The following is a 20782-nucleotide window of genomic DNA, read 5'->3' as shown; positions in this document are numbered from 1 at the left end:
AAATGCACAAGCTTGAAAAGCTGTTCAAGAAATCTCAAGGTGTGAAGTCCATTCCGGACATTGGAGACGGATACACTGACGCAGCCATGACGCTGCCAGATCGGTTTAAGATGCCACAAATTGATCGTTTTGACGGGTCTGGGGATCCCATGGTGCACCTACGACTATTTTCAGACGTCCTAAGGCCAATGGGCCTCACTAGACTGCAGAAGCTATCTTTATTTGGCCGGACCCTGTCGGGTGTAGCGGCCACATGGTATGCCAAATTGGAGGATGACGTCAAGAGAAGTTGGGATGAGATGGCTGAGGCCTTCGTCGCACAATATTCATACAATACACAAATCGAGATTACGATCCGTGATCTTGAGACGACGAGGCAGGAGCCTAAGGAGAGCTTCTCAGAATTCGTGGCCCGCTGGAGAGCCAAGGCCTCAATGATGACCATTAGGCCAACAGATAAGGATCAAATACGGATGATTGTGCGCAATCTCCAGCCTAAGCTAATGCAGAGAATGATTGTAATCCCCTTTCCCACTTTCTCAGATTTACACGATATGGGGGTACAAATCGAAGATGCAATGAGGCAAGGTCTGTTTGACCAGGATAAGGAGCAGCCCAGGAGGCCATTTTCCCGCAATTCGAATGCGACCACCAGCGGTGACGCAGCTGCAAGGTCTTCTGAAGTGGGCATGGTTACCACCACTGCATCAAAAACAGCTACCCCATTCACCGGTGCATCCGGAAGTAGCTCACAAAAAACCAAATATCCACCTCGAGTCAAGAGGATTTTCACCCCACTCCATATGCCTTTGTCAAAGGCTCTGGAGGTCTTACTTCGGAAAGGACATCTGAAACCGTTGGAACAACGGCCCCTACCCGATCCTATCCCTGCGAAGCATGACCAGACTAAGTACTGTGCGTACCACCAACAAACCGGTCATGAGACCGATAGCTGCTTTCGTCTGCGCCATGATGTACAGGATTTGTTTGACAACAAAGTCATTGCCGCACCAGCTCAGTAAAGTCTATCACCACTGGATCAGTGAACTCGGGGGATAGTACGAATATGTGATCAGGGGATGGACCACCTGTGGGCGGCACTCAGTTTACTCCAGATGTGGCGTGTGGCACGCACTGTTTTGAGCATTTGCGAATGCTGGTTTTTGTAGCTTCTGACTTAGGTGTTGAGTCAATTTTGTGGTTTTGTCTTGAGCCTGTCTCTTTGTTTTGAGTCAGTCTTTTTGATTAAGGGTCTGTCTCATTGTATCGAGTCAGTCCTATTGTACAGAAGTCGAGTGATTCCGGGGGTGTTACTTCGGATACCACTATTTTGCTTTGTGTTTGTCCTTTTGAGTCTGTTTCTGCCAGGGAGCCAGTTGTGCCAACAGATTTGAATGAACAACAGTGATTTTTACACTCTTGTGTTTGCTTCTGCCGTGTGCCAGTTGTGCCAGAAGTATTGAATGGAATGACAGTGCTCTTCGCTTGCCTTTTCTGTGCCTTAAAATCATTGTATCGACCTAAGTTTTTTTCAAAACTTTTTTTTGAACACTGCGGTGAAAACGAAGAGGAAGGAATTCCTCGGCATTTGCAAAACTTTGATCATTTGAGAGAAAGAGAGGCGTGCTAAGCCCTTAAGGATTGAGATCATGCTTGTTAATGTGAGTACTAAGAAGGATCCTCATTTGATCCAGATTGGTCCCACACTGTCTTCAGCACGAGCGATCTGTCGCTTTCTTAAAAACTTTCAAAAACAAAATGTTTTGCGCGGTCCTGCGAAGACCTGTGTGGAATCGCTCTTGAGATTGTGCAGCCTAGGATCGCCCTCAGCCTCGAAACTCAACCCATTCGCTTCCAAACCTTGAACTTAAATTCAGAATGTTCAATGGTCAACCGCCATATGAGGCCTGTGTGGCCAGATTCAAAGCAGCCCTCGGACAAGAGGCAAGAAAGTCAGATCAAGAAGATTAGACCTCATCAGAAGAAGCTTGCAAAGCTAGAACAGAAGTACCCTTCAAACTAGGGGCAAAGATGTCAGACGTGCTCGAAGAGCCGAAGATGAGTCCTCTTGCAAATCAACAGCCACTCTCCTGGATACGGATGGCTTCAAACTCCTACAACCATTTGGCATGGAACACTTTTACCCTTTGAGAGGCTCGCTGGGCCGAAAACCCGGAAGGGCGACCCAGGCAAAAGTTAGAGCAAGAGAAAAATACAAAAAAAAAATGCAAAGAAAAGAACAAAAAAGAAAATCAAAAAAAAGGAAATGAAAAGAAAAGAAATGAAAAGAATTGAAAAGAAAAGAAAAACAAAGCTCGCAAGGTCGAAAACCCGCATCGGGCGCCTTGGCAAAAGTTAGAGCCTAAAAAGGAGAGGTTAAATACCCGAGTGTACCTTAACCCCGAACTACGTAAGGCTTGATTCCCATCTTTGGGATACGTAGGCAACTTCATTTTGAGGTCCAGTCGTAAAACACTTCAAATTCAACTGTGTCCATGTGTTGGTTCTAGTCATCTTTGTCTTTTCTGTATCTGGGAGTTCGGTTGCAATCATCGCTCTGAGGACTGATTACAATACACTACGGGGCCATTCAGACAAGGGGCAACTTTCCGTTGCCATTCAATGCGCTGCGGTGCCGTGCAAACAAGGGGCAACTTTCCGTTGCCATGTAGCTCTCTTCGAGCAAGGGGGCAATTTTCCTCCAAATCCGGGGTTGTGCGTCTCAAGAGTGGGTTCCGTGCTTGTTAAGCATCGGCCGTTTGCAAAAATAGTTTTTGAGAATTTTTACTGAGGTTGACTAATTTCCTCGAAAATTGTTCCATCTTTTCCAAAAACTGGACCATTTCTTGGACCCAAAAAAGGAAAATTTTCAGTGCTCATAGCCTGACTTGCATGATTTCAAATCAAAAATCGAACAAGTGTGTTAATCTAACTCTCATGTTGGTCAAAATTGTTTTAGTAGAAAACCAAAACAAAAAATGGTCAAAATAATGAACTAGGGGCACAGTTGAGTCAGGCTTCCTGTCTTCCCCCTGTTGTCAATGCACTTGCCAAGAAGGGCACTCTACCTGCCAGAAAAGGGCACAACTGAAGTCAACAACAAAGGGCTAAAAGCTCTTTCATCCTCCAAGCAACGAGGCATCAAGCTAAGTGCAAAGCACGAACTGGAATGGGACAAGATATTCCACTCCCTTATCTGGACAGATCTGACCACGTCCAAACTCCCCAGCAGAGCATCATCAACCGATGTCAGCTGCAGATTTGCTACACACCCAATTGTAGCGCAGCCCCTCTGTGGAAGAAACTTACTGTTGTGAACAAGAGTCTGGTAAAATACCAGGGGCAAGAGCCCACAATTTCCAGCTTATCCATCAACCACCCAGGGGAGGGATGAAAAATGAGAGATTAAAGAATAGAGAGATGTGCGCTGAGAGAAAAAGCGAGAAAAGGGTTTTGAGAGAAAAATTGAGCTTGAGAGCCGAGTGATGTGAGAATCACAAATAAGAAAGGGTGGGAATAATACCCGGTGAAACAGGCTCCCTGTGCACGTCTGTGTGTCGTGTCTTTTGTTTTGTTTGTCTCGATTCTTGCTTTGAGTCGTTCCGAACGTGTCTCGACGTGTTTAGGTTGTTTACCTTTTGTTTTCCATTGTTGAGTCTTTCTCGCTGTGTTCAGTCGTAGGCTCAATACCTGGTCGAAAACTCATCTCTCAATTTCAAAAATAAATCGTTTTGTGCTCAGAGTGCTGTGCCATCCTTCACGTTTGTGCAAAACAAGATTCTTTTTTCCATAAAACTGCAGGGTCCACCCCCGATAAGTGTGAACGGTGAAACCAGGACCTATCTGAAGCTATGATGGTTCCAAACTACAAAGCAAAGACGAAAGAGCGAAAATCGAAGTATCTGAGTTTGTGTCAACTTCAGAAAATTCCGTGATTGTACTCCGGACGTACCTCTTCAGGGCCTTGTCAATGCTCCGAAATATGAGTGTACCTCTACCTCAGGCACAAGATCAATCCTGCTTCAAGGTTATGCACTCTTCCACTTACATTGTTATGCACCCACTTCACTTGCATTGTAATGCATTATACCTATCAAGTTTCTTCCTCAGTCGTGCACAATATTGTATGCACGGTTCATTCAAAGAAGCTCCATTTTAAGGTCATTCACTTTTGTGTATCAATCACACACACTCACTTTAGTGTATCAATCACACTTCATTCATATAGCGTATTAATCACACTTCGTGTTCACCTTTAGTGTATCAATCACACTCTGTTCACATAGTGCATCTATCACACTTTGTGTTCATTTAGTATATCAATCATACTTGTTCACTAAGTGCATCTATCACACTTCGTGTTCACCTTTAGTGTATCAATCACACTCTGTTCACTAAGTGCATCTATCACACTTCGTGTTCACTTTTAGTGTATCAATCACACTCTGTTCACATAGTGCATCTATCACACTTTGTGTTCCCTTTTAGTATATCTATCATACTTGCTCACTAAGTGCATCTATCACACTTTGTGTTCGCTTTTAGTGTATCAATCACACTCTGTTCACATAGTGCATCTATCACACTTTGTGCTCCCTTTTAGTATATCTATCATACTTGCTCACTAAGTGCATCTATCACACTTCGTGTTTGCTTTCAGTTTATCTATCATACTTGCTCACTAAGTGCATCTATCACACTTCGTGTTCGCTTTCAGTATATCTATCATACTTTGTTCACTAGGTGCGTCTATCACACTTTATGTTCACCTTTTGTGTATCCATCACACTTGTTCACTTAGTGCATCTATCACACTTTGTGCACACCTTTTGTGTATCTATCACACGCTCACACTTTGCTTCATATAGTGTATCCATCACACTCGCTTCACCTTTTATGTATCTATCACACTATGCTCACTTTGTGTATCTATCACACGTTCACTTTGTGTATCCATCACACGCTCCCTTTGTGCATCCACCACACACGGTTGCTTAGTGTATCTATCACATATTTGCTCAGTGTATCCATCACACTTGTTTCGCTTTGTGTATCTATCACACTTTGCTTTGCTTAGTGTATCAATCACACTTTATTCGTGTAAGCATGTCCATCACACTCTCTTCACCTTTGTGTATCAATCACACACGTTCGTTTTGTGTATCAATCACACACTCTCACTTTGTGTATCTATCACACGCTCACACTTTGCTTCATATAGCATATCTATCACACTCCGTTCACTTTTGTGTATCTAACGCACATGTTAGTGAGAATTGCATAATTCTCTTACATCCTTTCTGTATGAGATGTAGTTTGGTTCATGTCTACTTGCTGGCATAGCATTCGCTTAAAATGTTGCATTTATTTTGCATAATTGCTTCATCACAGCTACATTCGCGCTATTTTGCGCATCGCACTGTTTTGTGCAGTTTACATTCGCGCTATTTTGCGCACCTCATTTGTACTTGTTAGTACATTGCATTGTTTTGAGGGCAAACTGGCTTCGCGTGGCGTATAAGTCCAATTACCAAAGTCTTCCTGCATATCATTTGCATCCTGCCCCTGAACTACGCTGGTTTGATTCCTTGCAAAGGGATACGTAGGCAGCCTGTGGGCACAACCATTTATTTATCGGTATTTTGTTTGTTTGTCCAAGTCTTCGGCCTTGTCAAAAATGGGTCGTCTCTGGGCTTTGACATTCACTCCCGTCATTGTTATGACTTTCGAGTTCTGTCAAAGAGGGGCAACTGTAGACACCCCATTTTTGACCGCCCTTAAGACTTGGGCGCTACTGATGGTTTGCTCGATGATGAAAGGTGTGCAGGGCAAATGTTCAGTTTCTTCGGCTAGAAGAGAGGCAAATCTTTCAAAACACTTTGTTTAGGGTTTTGGAGTTGAAGAAAAGAGGAAAGGAGAGGAGAAAACTAGTTTGGGAGAAGTTCGGCATGAATCCGGGTAGAAGCGAGTCGAGCAGCCCTCGCTGAATCGGGCTTATCTGTCTGTACACTTGGAGTTTAGGTATGAGGCCACCACCATCGGAAAGCTTACTTCCGAGGCTTCATTTTGCACTCAAGAATCTCCTAGAGCCAAGTCCGGGTGGGGGAGATATGATCAGTTGAAGTCGGGCATCATCCCGGTTGGATCGAATCTGCACGGCTTCACGAAAAAGGGCATAACTTTTTGCACAGGAGGAATTTTGATGCAAGGTTTGCGCCATTGGAAAGATAACTTCCGGGGCTTCAATTTGCATACCCACCGGAAGTTTTTTGACATTGGAATCATCTATCGGCAATCTATTTTTCCGACCGGCAAAATATTATGCCGACCGGCACTTTATTTTGGCCGACGACCAAATTTTCTGGCCGGTTTGCACCATTTGCACTCTCCAAGCATGGTGCATGCCAGCTGTGCCAGCTGGGATGCACAGACCCTACTCCATGTGCATATATGTGGCTATTTTGCACCCTTTGCACACCCTTTGGCCCCTTTTCTTGCACCCTTTGCTCAAGGCTTCTTGAGGAAGCCTTGACCCCTTATCTTGGCTTCTTCAAGAAGCCTACCAGCTGTCTAAGCTTCTCCAATAAGCCTTGACCTCCCCTTTAAACCCCTTTGACCCTTTGAAGCTTGTCTTAGAAGCTTAGGATTGCCTATATAAGGAAGCCATCCTCCTCCATTGTTTTGGTTCAGCAAAAACCAGACCTAATACATACATATAACATATATATCACCCTCTCTCTCTATACCTCCCTCTCTCTCTACATTTGGGTGTGTTAGAGTGATCAAACACCCTTGTTCTTGGGCCATTTCTTCATCAACTCATAGCACAAGGCATCCAAAGCCCATTCCAGCAGCTTGAGGCTGTCCTCCAGAAGTTAAAAGCTCCCAAACTCAGTCCAAAGGTTGCTAAAGATTGGTTCTACAAGGGTGAGTTCCACTTTCCCTCTTTTGTGCATTTTTTTGACCTATATCTTAGCTCCTTGTGGTTACATCTTTGGGCTCCGACCCAAACTTCAAATCATCATATTTTGAGGTCCTCTTCATGTTTGATTGAGGACCTCTTGCTGTTTGAGGACAGTAGCTTGCACTTGCTTCAATATCCTCCTTGAATGCCATAATCTTGCATAGACTTTTTGGCTTGCGTGTGATCTGTTTTAGAGCCTGATGTAAACTGAAAATAGGATTATTTTGAGCCTCTCTTCAACATTGAAGAAGGGCTCAACACTGTTTGGGACTTCCATGTTATACTTCCCTTTATATCCTCTTTTTGGTCCCATTTTTGTATGTCTTGGCAGCCCCTTATGTTGCTGTTTTTGGACCTTGGTCCGAACTAAAAGTGGCTTTATTTTGACCTCCTGAACATGTTTTATTAAGGGTATTTTCTTGTTTGGTGAATGTTTTGTATACCTCATGTTATAGCCACTTTTGAGCCTCATTTTTGCATTGCATTTCTAATATATTTGTATACTGTTTTTGGGGCTTCCATAAACTGTAAATAGTCTTATTTTGGGTCCCTCTTCAACATTGTTGAAGGACCCTAACCTGTTTGGGGCCAGCACCTATGAGTTTCTTTTTAATCTCATGTTTAGGGCCATTTCTTGCATGCTAGTTTTGCCCTATCTTGGTTTGCTGTTTGACCATGTTTTGTACTAGTAAAATGCTAATTTTGGGGCTGCCTTGCTTCTGTCTTTACATTCCATGTCCATATCGTGCATGTTTGGCATAGCTATAGGCCATTTCGGGTGCCTAAATTCGCATTTCGGGACTATTCCATGCATCGGGTGTGTTTTCGCCTCATTTCGGGGCTGTTTTCCCCCACATTTCAGTGCTGAAATCCCATTGGCATGTTTTCATATCATTTTCCATGCCATTGCATTGCATATGCCATTGCCTCGGTTTGCGTGCCCGTGTGCACGCATTTTGAGGCACTTCATTTTCATCCATCGGCCTCTCACGTGAGTGTGGCTGAGGCTCTCTCATGTTAGTATAAGTCCATGTTGCATTCTATATGCCATTTTATCCATTGCATTGCATATGTCATTGCCTCGGTTTGCGTGCCCGTGTGCACGCATTTCGAGGCACTTCATTTTCATCTTATGGCCACTGATGTGGGTGCGGCTGAGGTCCACTCACATTGGTGTAAGTCCACCTTGCATTATGTATGCCATGTTTCAAAGCGTTGCGCATGTTATGTTGTTAGCATTGTGTATGCCATGTAGTTGCATAGCATGCTTGTATTCTTGTTTGCATACCTAGGTTGCATTGCATTGGCATGCATGCCTTGCCTCTTGATCATATGATAGAGGTTGGGCTTTAGTTTGTTTGATTGGTTTGCATTTCATTTGACATGAAGGTTGCACACTTGATTCTTTGGGCCGTCATGCATGGAAATGCGTGATTGGTGGTCCGAGAATCGGGGCACATCCTCCTTTGAGTCATTAACATGATAAGGAATGTGATTGGTGCATAAATTGTTTGAATTGCATTGCCATGCTTTGCTTTGCCCTCTACTGCTGTGAGTTGCAGGTTCTGCAGGAATTCATTGCCGGCCGGCAGTATTTAGTGCCGATCGGCAGTCAATTTATGGCCGGTGGATCTATTTTGTGCCGGTGACTAATTGCTACTGCCGGTGGAAATTCTGGTCAGCCGATGATATCCCCCAGTGTCCTGAGAGGCATCCCTGAGACTTTGGCAGTTTTCAGAAGAGCAGAGCAGGGAAAACAGAGGCAAACTACGCATGGCAATGCGATTCCGAGCCAATCCCGAGCATGTGTTGCATCTGGCCCTCGCCCCGAGGCGGTTTACTGTTTTTCTTTAGTTTAGTTAATTTGTTAATTAATTAAGCAATTTGTAATATTTAATTAGCTTGCGTAGTTAATTAATTTGTATTATTATTTTGGTCCCTCCGAGTGAGGGCATATTTGTAATAAGTGTGCGTGCGTGTGGTGTATGTCTTCCAACCCCCACTTCTTTCTCCCTTTTATTTACCTGCTTATGATGGTAGATTAGGGCACATTTATTTTAGCATACCTTATGCTATGCATGTGTGCATTCGTGCATTTGTATTGCATGCATTGGGCTCGGTACATCACGCTAACTGCATTTGTACTTCAATTCAAAAATTGACTATGTGATAGTTGATTGCATTTCACATGCCATGTTTAAGATTAGCCGAGCCCATCTAATTGCATCCTGTATGTGTTGCATTAGACAATTTAGCATGAACTAGGACACGCATGTTTTGCTAACTAGTTTACTGTTTTGGCACGGAGTACGATGTAAGTATTTATGCTTTAGTATCTCGCATGTGTGTGAATGTTAACATGACAGTATGCTTGCCATGCGGCTAAATGCTTATGTGTTAAACTGTTTGAAATGCCTGTGGATGGAGGTCAAATCGCTTAAATTGGGATAATGCGTTAAAACTGTGAATTTTAAGCCCACTAGATAGTGGCAAAATCATCTTTTCTAAAAGCCCACTTGAGGGTGGCAAAATCTGCATTTTAGCCTACTTTCGAGTAGCAAACCATTTTCAAAACAAACATGAAATGTTTTGTTCCAATTTGGGCGATTTGGTCTATACTTGTTTGCTGCGCGCACAACATAGTAATTCTAGGCTAATAACCGGATTAAGAACACATAACGTTTTCAAAATTAGATATCACGGTTAGTAGAGGCCGGTCTTCGGACCGGGCGAAAGGGAGTGCTCATAGCTGACCTTCCCCGATCGTACCCAAGCTCCCGAGCCGAGACAACTCCGGTGATGACGGACATGTGGCCTTCGGCACCGAGTCAGGGTTTCCTAAATTCTCCCATTTTAAAACATTTAGGTGGCGACTCTGTATCTGGCAAAGCAGTCCATGTTTTTCACTTCTTTCAAAAAAATCTGTTTCTCAAAACGATTTGCCAGATTTGGACTCTTTGGTTCAGATTAAGAACCGTGACACAAATCAAGAGTCCGAACTGTAGCATGAGGCCCACGCGGGCGCGTCTACAACAACATGTTCCAAACGGCCTTGGGTCCAATTCATATTTCTATTTAACAGATATATAACTATATGAAATTCAAATCAAGTGACTGTAGTTCAAAACATTCTAGCCTTTGGCCCATTCAGATTTTCATTCATGTCAAAACGGCCTTCGGCCCATTCATTTATGTCAAAACGGCCTTCAGCCCATTCATTTCTGTCAAAATGGTCTTCGGCCTATTCGTTTACGTCAAAACGGACTTCAGCCCATACATTCGTGTCAAAACGGCCTTCGGCCCACTCATTCATGTCAAAACGACCTTAGGTCCATTTATTTCTATTAAAACGACCTTCGGTCCACTTATTCGTATCGAAACGACCTTCGGTCCATTCGTTTACGTCAAAACGGCCTCCGGCCCATACATTTGTGTCAAAACGGCCTTCGGCCCGCTCATTTATGTCAAAGAGACCTTAGGTCCATTCATATATGTCAAAACAACCTTCGGTCCACTCATTCCTATCAAAACGACCTTCGGTCCGTTCATATATGTCAAAACGACCTTCGGTCCATTCATATAGGTCAAAACGACCTTCGGTCCGTTCCTTTGTTATCAAAACGACCTTCAGTCCATTTATGTTTATCAAAACGACCTTCGGTCCGTTCCTTTGTTATCAAAATGACCTTCGGTCCATTTATGTTTATCAAAACGACATTTGGTCCATTTATGTTTATCAAAACGACCTTTGGTCCATTTATGATTATCGAAACGACCTTTGGTCCATTTATGTTTATTCCTGTCAGACTTTTGTCCACAATCCCAATTAGAAACTTATAAAGCTTATAAGGGCATAATAATTGGACATTCACAATCATTCAAATATCGATATTACTCACAGTGATCGGCTTGTGGATTTGCCCTGGAGCTTGACCCTACATATTTCATGAACACAAAAGGGTCACTAACAGTTCAATCCGTTCTCTAATTCACATATTCCTCTTTAGGCTTTATTCTTAACTCGTTAACTCATTTACAATGCTCAATGCATGCCTAAGAATGCTTACAAGTGAAAGAGAATGGAAAAATATAACACAGAATGCATTTTTAGAGTTTCAGAAAACAGGGTCCCCGTTCGAGCGTAGAATACCCCGCTCGAGCTGACCCTTAAGGCCTGCAAAAGTGCTGGTTGCATCAAAAATACGCTCGAGCGTTAAATAGGGCGCTCGAGCGGAAGTCCTGTCAAAATAGCTCCCCCCCCCCCCGCCGCTCGAGCCTGAATTACCCCGCTCGAGCGGACATCAAGTCTGCAAAAAGTACTGGGAGCACGCATTTCCCGCTCGAGCGTCAGGTTCCCCGCTCGAGCGGACCTCAAAATTCTGGAAAACCCAGAACTGTGTTCTTGAGCTTCATTTCGAATTTCAACCAGCAGAACATGCGTGTTATGGCTCAAATCTCAAATATAGTTATGCTAACATGCCATAAACACCAAAACACATTACAATGGAGCCCAATTCACAATTAGTTCACATGCATGCCCCAATCTCCCATCAACTCATTCTAATACAAACCAAAATCATACATTCAAAGCCCATCTCTTAATTATTCAAACATGCATGCTAATCTTGATTTCATTTCCATCCCAAACAATGCAAATGGTGTTCATTCTCATGGAAATACAACAAAAGCATGCTTGCATGTAAGATTTAACATCTTTATTTCCATGTTTAACTCAATACATGCTAGATTATGCATTTCCACAACAATTATATACATGCATGCCTTCATTGACCTTCAATTGAACACAAACAACTCAATTTCCTTATAATCAAGCTAACTCATGTTCTTGGCCATTAACCACACTTGAATTTACAAATTTGCAAACAAAAATCCATGAGTTTACTTACCTAAGAGTTCAATCTCCCAAACTATCACAAAATCTTGGGTTTGATCTTCAAGTTCCCCAAACTTTGAGCCAAAATCACCCAATTCTCCCCCTCTCTTTCTAACAGCCGGCCCTCCCTTTGTTTTTCTTAGAGTTTGATCAGCCAAGGGAAGTTATTAGGAGAGAATACAAGGTGTAGTGTCTTAACACTACCAACCCCACTAACATCAATATAATAATAATGAATAATTGGCACTAATTCAACAATTAAATCAATTTAATCTGACCCGAATCAATTTCCAATTAAATTTCACCATAGGCTCTAAAAATTATGCCAATCACAATGGCGTAATCAATTTCGGGTTCTGTGGTCGATAGGGCCCTCAATTTAATTCCCAAAGTAGTTTACTCAAACAGATATTCCTACAGGGAACAGATAGAATTGCAAAATCACATATATTCACATAATGGCACATAAAGTCATGCTGAACACATAATCATATTCAAATTAAGGACCAATTTAGCATATTACGGAACGGGGGTATCACAGTCTTCCCCCCTTTAGGAAGTTTGGTCCTCCAAATTTAATTTACCTTTAGTCAGGCACAATTCGGAACGCTTTTCGTTCAATGGTTCCAATCCTTTTTGATAGCCACTTACTTAGCCCCAAAGCCAAACAAAACTCAGTTCTCAACTAGTCAGAGACTTATCTTTTCTTCCATACAAAGCTTGTATGGTGCCATATTGAAACTAGAGCGTAAGCTTTTGTTGTAAGCAAAGTCTGCCGACAATGGACAGATTTTTCTGACTTCTCAAAGATCTAAAGTACACATTCGGAGCATTTCTCTCAGAGTCTAAATAGTTCCTTTTGACTATACATCAATTTATGGATAGAAAGTAGTGCTGAAACCCAATTCAGTTCTCATTGCCTCTTGAAGGCTTGTCAAAATTCAAACACATTTTAGAATTTCTGTCTAAAATAATGGACACTGGGACCTCATGCAAACGAGCAATCTTATTGGTATAACAGTGACTAGTCTACAAGCATCTTATGAAAATTTCATAGGGAGGAGACAGGCAACTTAGTAATCCCATATTCAAAAACTCAAACGGGACTTATACCTTGGGTGCTCAAGGTAGCCCCACAACAAAATTCGTAGTCATATATTCCCATTTCCATCCCAAAATAGAGAGATTGAAGTAGTTCCGCCACTATCTGATATTCGGTTTCGACCTGTTGGCCCCGAAAAATACTTAGACACACATTCACCAATTACCCTCTTCAAAGCAGGTCACTAACATATTTATTTCAAATGTCAACTACTTGTCACAGAGGTTCGGTCTATTCCCTTGTCACAAAAGTTCAATTCATTCTTCAATACTTCCACAATTCACAATCCGATTCGGTATTTAGTCCAGTGACTCATCACGGTTATCCAAGGTCAATCAAAAGTCTTCGGAAATTCAAAGTGGATCCAGACACTGATTCCCTAACCAACAAAGGTAGTATCGAGGCAATTACCCATACAACGCATATAGTCCGTATATCCCCATAGTACCAATTGTAAAATACAACAACACTGAGGCAATCGACTTCTAATAGAATGCACGTATTCTCAGTTCATTCAACAGTTTACAGTTTGCAATTCACAATTCAGTTCAGTATTCAATTCTCTGTTCCATCGAGTCTTTCTACTTTATATGGTAGTCGTTAAAAGCATAAGGCAATTCATATACGTAAATCCCCATGATGTCAAAGGCATTATCAAAGGAGTCAATCGCATGTCAAACACAATTCACACATTCTTAGGGTTCCAATTACAGAATATAATGACACTGGGTGGTTATATACAAAGCGTACCGAATTCACGCACCTTTCGGACAATCAGGGTTTTTCAAAGTTTCTTGGATGTTAAAACATTTACATAATACCAAAGGATGACATTCCAAACAAAACAAAGGAATAATCGTCTCAGAATCGAAGCACACCCGTTCGCGACCGTCGGTGGCCGATTCCAGATCCATTAGTCAAACCCACCCGTACGAAACCGTCGGTGGTAAAAGGTATCTCAATCAAAGGTGCTACATAGGCTTAACGTCCCCTAGCACGAAAGGATACTCTAAGAGTGTCATCAAAGAAACACAACACCATTCACTATAACCTGATTTCCCCAAAATCTGATAACACTGAAGCAACCACTCTCTCTTACAAAACATGTTCTGATCAGTCAAAGACAAATGTTCAGTACTGCTCAAAATCAAATCAATCTACCATCATCGGTTCCCATAGCGTCAAACAAACAAAATGGAACAACACTCCTTACGACACCCAATCACGGGGTTTGTACAATTCGGTTCATTTTTAACACGTATGTCCTCAATAGTTGGGGATTGGTTCTCAACGGTGTTCATAGTTAGATCAATTTGTTGATAGCCTACAAAAGGTCTTTCAAATAAGTCAAGTATCCCAAATGAATTCAAGTTTTGGGTCTATCAGTTTTTCTGCCAAGAATAATCTGGCTATTTATTCACAAGCAATTCTTAATCCCCTTTTTACAAAATCAAATTAGATAGAGGGTCTTATCGGTCGATCCAAGCAACGGTTTTGTTAGATTAGATCGAACAAAGGTTCCATCAAATTATATCAAATGAGGGTTCCATCGGAACAATATCAGGCAAAGGTTCTATCAGATCGAATCAGATAAAAATTTTCTCAAATGGGGCACATTCGGTTCTGTAAGGCATACTTCGTTTGCTTAGGTACATGGTTGATAGTTTCTCAACTGCCCTAAGTTCATCAGTTCTCAAAGTCATATCAGAATTATTCATCACAACTGTTCATATCAAAGCATTTCAAGTCATATACAATATGGCATCGACTACATAAATTCGGGGGTAGTTGCATAAACGTGCAGCTATTCAAATCAGGAGGTATGTACCATAATCAATGCAGCAGTTCCCAAACAAGTCTTATATACAAGCACATGGTGTACAGTAACACATTAAACAGAGTTCCTCGGTTGTACATAAGATAGAGTCTGTTACGCAAAAGTTCCAAATTAGTCACAAAATGTAGGTTTATGAGTCGAGCCCAGTATAGTCACATAATCCAGTCAATTTTCTACCAATCAAAATGCATGGTCTCGTAACTTGCAGAGTTTATTGTATGGGGTGCTCAACTCAATTATACAATCACAAAGTCACAATTCCAGTGGTTTAGTCATTGAAGACAGTAACATAGCAAATCAACCTGAGCATAGGTTTAGATATACATGTGCATGTGCAGAGTCAATCAATATCCCAAAACGTATTTCACAAATTTCCCAAACGGGGCATATACCTCGAATGAATGCAGTCTCGATCATGTGGGTCTAACCAATCTAGATACATATGCAGCAGATATGGAGAAATATGCCGATCTGAATCAAATAATATCCCAAGCGAAGATGTACAAACGTATTAATTCAGAATCAATCAACACATAGGCATTTGTTTATAAACAGTATAGATACCTGGGATAACGGTTGCAGTATTCTGAGTGCTTTCTGGGACGAGTACAATTACTCTATCTTGATTAGCAATTCCCACCATTGGTACGAATTCAACTGAGGCAGAAGATTTACTCGCATTTGTTCAGTTCGGGGACAATTCCTTACCATATGGTCCATTTACCACACCTATAACAAGCCCCCGAAATCCGACAACGACTCCTCGGCATTTATTTCACTGGTGGTGGCAAAAGTTGTTACCATAACAGCAACTGACGTTGTTGTCTTAAGATCTCTGCCATTTCTTATACCATTTGTTCCAGTCTATCAGGTCGGGCTATAAAAGAGTCTGCCAACTCGTATGCCCTTACTTTAACCACATTCTACACGAACTCTTATTAAATCATGCCACATACGGGGATGTCCAATACAAAAATAAACACATAGTCACGCATAGGCACGTCTTTATATTCTCATTTCACATATCGTATGCAATTAAACACATACGTAACAGATAATTGCATACTTATCAGATATCGCATGCTGAACATTTACTAAGTAATTATATACTCAAATCATGTTCATATTTCACATAGACACCCGAAGGCAGAATTGAATGCACATAAACAACTTTTCATGATTTGTACATCCGTATATGTGCACTATAACAAAATAAACTTGTTGTACACATTAGTGTAACAATTCATATCTCATGTTCAAATCATGTGTGGTACTTCCTTTAGCGTAACATATCTTGTTGGTCAAGCATATCAAGTTTCATAATGGAACCTCTGGTACCGGATGACATATCTCATACATAGGCTATGGTATTGTTTCCCCCGGGCGAGGGCCTGTGCCACGGTATTATTCCCCCGAGTTAGGGCCTCATGACCATAAGCCACAGTATTATGTCCCATGGGCGAGGGCCTCCGCTAAGGATACCACAATTACGTTCAAGGAAAATTTTGAACAATTATTCATTCATACAAAACAATAACTTTACAGAGTTATTACTCACCATCTGATTTAGCTTGCATTATACTATACACAAAAGAGTCACAAGTATGCATATACCAAAGAGCATACGTATCCAAATAAGTTGTAATGCAAGCGAATCACAAATTTATAATACATAATCGTTCGCATTAAACATTTAAGCGTATTCTTGATGCTTTCAGATTCATATTTATCACATGAATGCATCCTAGATCTTATCTAAACGCTTATTGCTCTTTTGGACAAGTGTGTGAGTTATTAACTCGTGCTCTGATACCACTCTGTCACGACCCGAACCCGCCCCCATGGGTTAAGGACGTAACCGGCCAGTAATCCTAAGATTACCTACGACCTCAAACCAAAACAGACTTAACACATCAGAGTAAAGGGGGCCAAAAGGGAAGCAAAATTTAAAACTTTGTCCATTGAGCTGTGCTTACATGGCACATCAAAACAAACCATACATATGTACGTTAATAACTCACAACAGAAACATAGTGACATAGGTTCTGTACAGACAGGATCATCCAAAACTAAGTCAACCCATAAAAACTATAAGCAGACATATACAAAACTTTGCCAACCTGACAAAATGTAAATACATAACAAAAGGGCGAAGACGGGTCTCATGCGTGAGACACAAGGGCTGACTCTCTCAAAACCTTAGTTGTTCCATACAGACTTCACTAAGGCTGGGTCTGGACTTCTTTTGGCTCACCTACAAACACATGAATGAGCGTGAGCGAAAGCCCAGTGAATAATATCAAATCAAATACAGAAGTTACATAACAATGTAGAACAACATGTTCCAAACGGCCTTGGGCCCAATTCATATTTCTATTTAATAGATATATAACTATACGAAATTCAAATCAAGTGACTGTAGTTCAAAACATTCTGGCCTTTGGCCCATTCAGATTTCCATTCATGTCAAAACGGCCTTCGGCCCATTCATTTATGTCAAAACGGCCTTCGGCCCATTCATTTCTGTCAAAATGGTCTTCGGCCTATTCGTTTATGTCAAAATGGCCTTCGGCCCATACATTCGTGTCAAAACGGCCTTCGGCCCACTCATTCATGTCAAAACGACCTTAGGTCCATTTATTTCTATCAAAACGACCTTCGGTCCACTTATTCGTATCGAAACGACCTTCGGTCCATTCGTTTACGTCAAAACGGCCTCCGGCCCATACATTCGTGTCAAAATGGCCTTCGGCCCGCTCATTTATATCAAAACGACCTTAGGTCCATTCATATATGTCAAAACGACCTTCGGTCCGTTCATATATGTCAAAACGACCTTCGGTCCGTTCATATAGGTCAAAACGACCTTCGGTCCGTTCCTTTGTTATCAAAACGACCTTCGGTCCATTTATGTTTATCAAAACGACCTTCAGTCCGTTTCTTTGTTATCAAAACGACCTTCGGTCCATTTATGTTTATCAAAATGACCTTTGGTCCATTTATGTTTATCAAAACGACCTTTGGTCCATTTATGATTATCGAAACGACCTTTGGTCCATTTATGTTTATTCCTGTCAGACTTTTGTCCACAATCCCAATTAGCAACTTATAAAGCTTATAAGGGAATAATAATTGGACATTCACAATCATTCAAATATCGATATTACTCACAGTGATCGGCTTGTGGATTTGCCCTGGAGCTTGACCCTACATATTTCATGAACACAAAAGGGTCACTAACAGTTCAATCCGTTCTCTAATTCACATATTCCTCTTTAGGCTTTATTCTTAACTCGTTAACTCATTTACAATGCTCAATGCATGCCTAAGAGTGCTTACAAGTGAAAGAGAACGAAAAAATATAACACAGAATGCATTTTCAGAGTTTCAGAAAACAGGGTCCCCGCTCGAGCGTAGAATACCCCGCTCGAGCTGACCCTTAAGGCCTGCAAAAGTGCTGGTTGCATCAAAAATACGCTCGAGCGTTAAATAGGGCGCTCGAGCGGAAGGCCTGTCAAAACAGCTCCCCCCCCCCCGCGCCGCTCGAGCCTGAATTACCCCGCTCGAGCGGACATCAAGTCTGCAAAAAGTACTGGGAGCACGCATTTCCCGCTCGAGCGTCAGGTTCCCCGCTCGAGCGGACCTCAAAATTCTGGAAAACCCAGAACTGTGTTCTTGAGCTTCATTTCGAATTTCAACCAGCAGAACATGCGTGTTATGGCTCAAATCTCAAATATAGTTATGCTAACATGCCATAAACACCAAAACACATTACAATGGAGCCCAATTCACAATTAGTTCACATGCATGCCCCAATCTCCCATCAACTCATTCTAATACAAACCAAAATCATACATTCAAAGCCCATCTCTTAATTATTCAAACATGCATGCTAATCTTGATTTCATTTCCATCCCAAACAATGCAAATGGTGTTCATTCTCATGGAAATATAACAAAAGCATGCTTGCATGTAAGATTTAACACCTTTATTTCCATGTTTAACTCAATACATGCTAGATTATGCATTTCCACAACAATTATATACATGCATGCCTTCATTGACCTTCAATTGAACACAAACAACTCAATTTCCTTATAATCAAGCTAACTCATGTTCTTGGCCATTAACCACACTTGAATTTACAAATTTGCAAACAAAAATCCATGAGTTTACTTACCTAAGAGTTCAATCTCCCAAACTATCACAAAATCTTGGGTTTGATCTTCAAGTTCCCCAAACTTTGAGCCAAAATCACCCAATTCTCCCCCTCTCTTTCTAACAGCCGACCCTCCCTTTGTTTTTCTTAGAGTTTGATCAGCCAAGGGAAGTTATGAGGAGAGAATACAAGGTGTAGTGTCTTAACACTACCAACCCCACTAACATCAATATAATAATAGTGAATAATTGGCACTAATTCAACAATTAAATCAATTTAATCTGACCCGAATTAATTTCCAATTAAATTTCACCATAGGCTCTAAAAATTATGCCAATCACAATGGCGTAATCAATTTCGGGTTCTGTGGTCGATAGGGCCCTCAATTTAATTCCCAAAGTAGTTTACTCAAACAGATATTCCTACAGGGAACAGATAGAATTGCAAAATCACATATATTCACATAATGGCACATAAAGTCATGCTGAACACATAATCATATTCAAATTAAGGACCAATTTAGCATATTACGGAACGGGGGTATCACAGGTCTACTTCATTCAAATTGTAGTAAGAAAGCAAGTACAAGCAGGGAAGTAAACCAAAAAAAAAAAGTTAGAACAAAAGAAGATTTTCATTGGCAAGTTCAAAAGCAAATACAAAGGAGGGGCCCCAGCCCGGTTATAATTTGTGTCCAACAAAGAAAAGAAGAAAATACTGAAATCAAGCAACAAAAGGAGAAACAGTCAGGCAAACATATCATCAAGATCAGCATCAAGTTCAACCCAGAGCCCGGTTTCATTTGGGAGCACGGTCCTGGTTGGGAGCGCGGTTTCAGTAGGCAGCTCATCAGTTAGATCTTCCACCACTGGCTCCAACCAAGCTAACTGATTGACAGGCTTATTGACGACCGAGGTATCATTAGGCACGGTCTCTTCTTCGTCATTAGAATCTTCAAGAAATTGTTGCTGTAGGGCAGCAGCATATTCCGTCATGGAGCTCGGTATAAAGTATGCAGGAGCGTTGAAGACCTCAGTCTCTGAACCGTGACCGAGCTGCACTATTGCCGCCCTCCACTCGCATTTGAAGAAGAGATCCTTGGCAACTTCACATTGTTTAATGTAAGTCGCCTCCCCCTCCTTATAACCCCGAAGCTCGGCGTCATCCACACTCTTCTTTAGCTTTTCGATCTCGACGTTCTTTTTGCCTTCAAGCTTCGCCAGCTCCCGCAGACATTTGTCTTTCATCTCGGCTGCCGCCTTTTTGTCTGCTTCAGCCGAGTTAACAAGACTGGCCAGACGACCGTTCTTAGTTTTTAGCTTCCTGGCTTCTTCTAGCTCGGTTATTTTCTCGGTTACTTCAGCCATGGCTTGCCTTGCTCTCTTACGACGCTCCAGCACGCGCTTATGAGCAATGCGGTTCTTTTGCATGGCCTGAAAAAGAATGGAAAGAGACTTGTAGTAAAACAGAACAGAAAGTCGCGCAAATTAGAAAAAAACAGCAAAGAAAGCTACTTACAAGCACCATGGACTTTGTGGCCGAACTGATGGCCTTCAGCTCGGTCAAATGGTTGTGGTGCTCCATGTCTGCTGGGCGACAAGCACTCTTGGCAAGGTTGAATGCCATCAAGTGATCTTTTTCAGCAACCACTAAGTCGGTGTCCTGAATAGCTCGGTTCTGGAAAGTGATTTTAGGAACCCACTTGGACGAGCTAGCCTGGTCGGAGCGCTCCGGTTGCAGGCTTGGTGGAGGGCTTGGTGGAAGAATGGTTTCGTCTTCATCAACAAGGCATTGCTCGGTTTGGGTAGTCCGGGCACGCTTGCTTG

General features: G+C 41.8%; 1 pseudogene; it reads right to left on the bottom strand.

Moving 5' to 3' along the window:
• The window catches only part of LOC114256761 (mannosyl-oligosaccharide glucosidase GCS1-like), a 357500-nt pseudogene that overhangs the window by 253333 nt on the left and 83385 nt on the right, over nt 1–20782 (bottom strand).

This window comes from Camellia sinensis, chromosome 12 (genome assembly GCF_055761805.1).
Source record: "Camellia sinensis isolate YWXY chromosome 12, ASM5576180v1, whole genome shotgun sequence".
In the NCBI taxonomy this organism is placed as follows: domain Eukaryota; kingdom Viridiplantae; phylum Streptophyta; class Magnoliopsida; order Ericales; family Theaceae; genus Camellia; species Camellia sinensis.
This window is presented reverse-complemented; position numbering and strand designations above follow the sequence as displayed.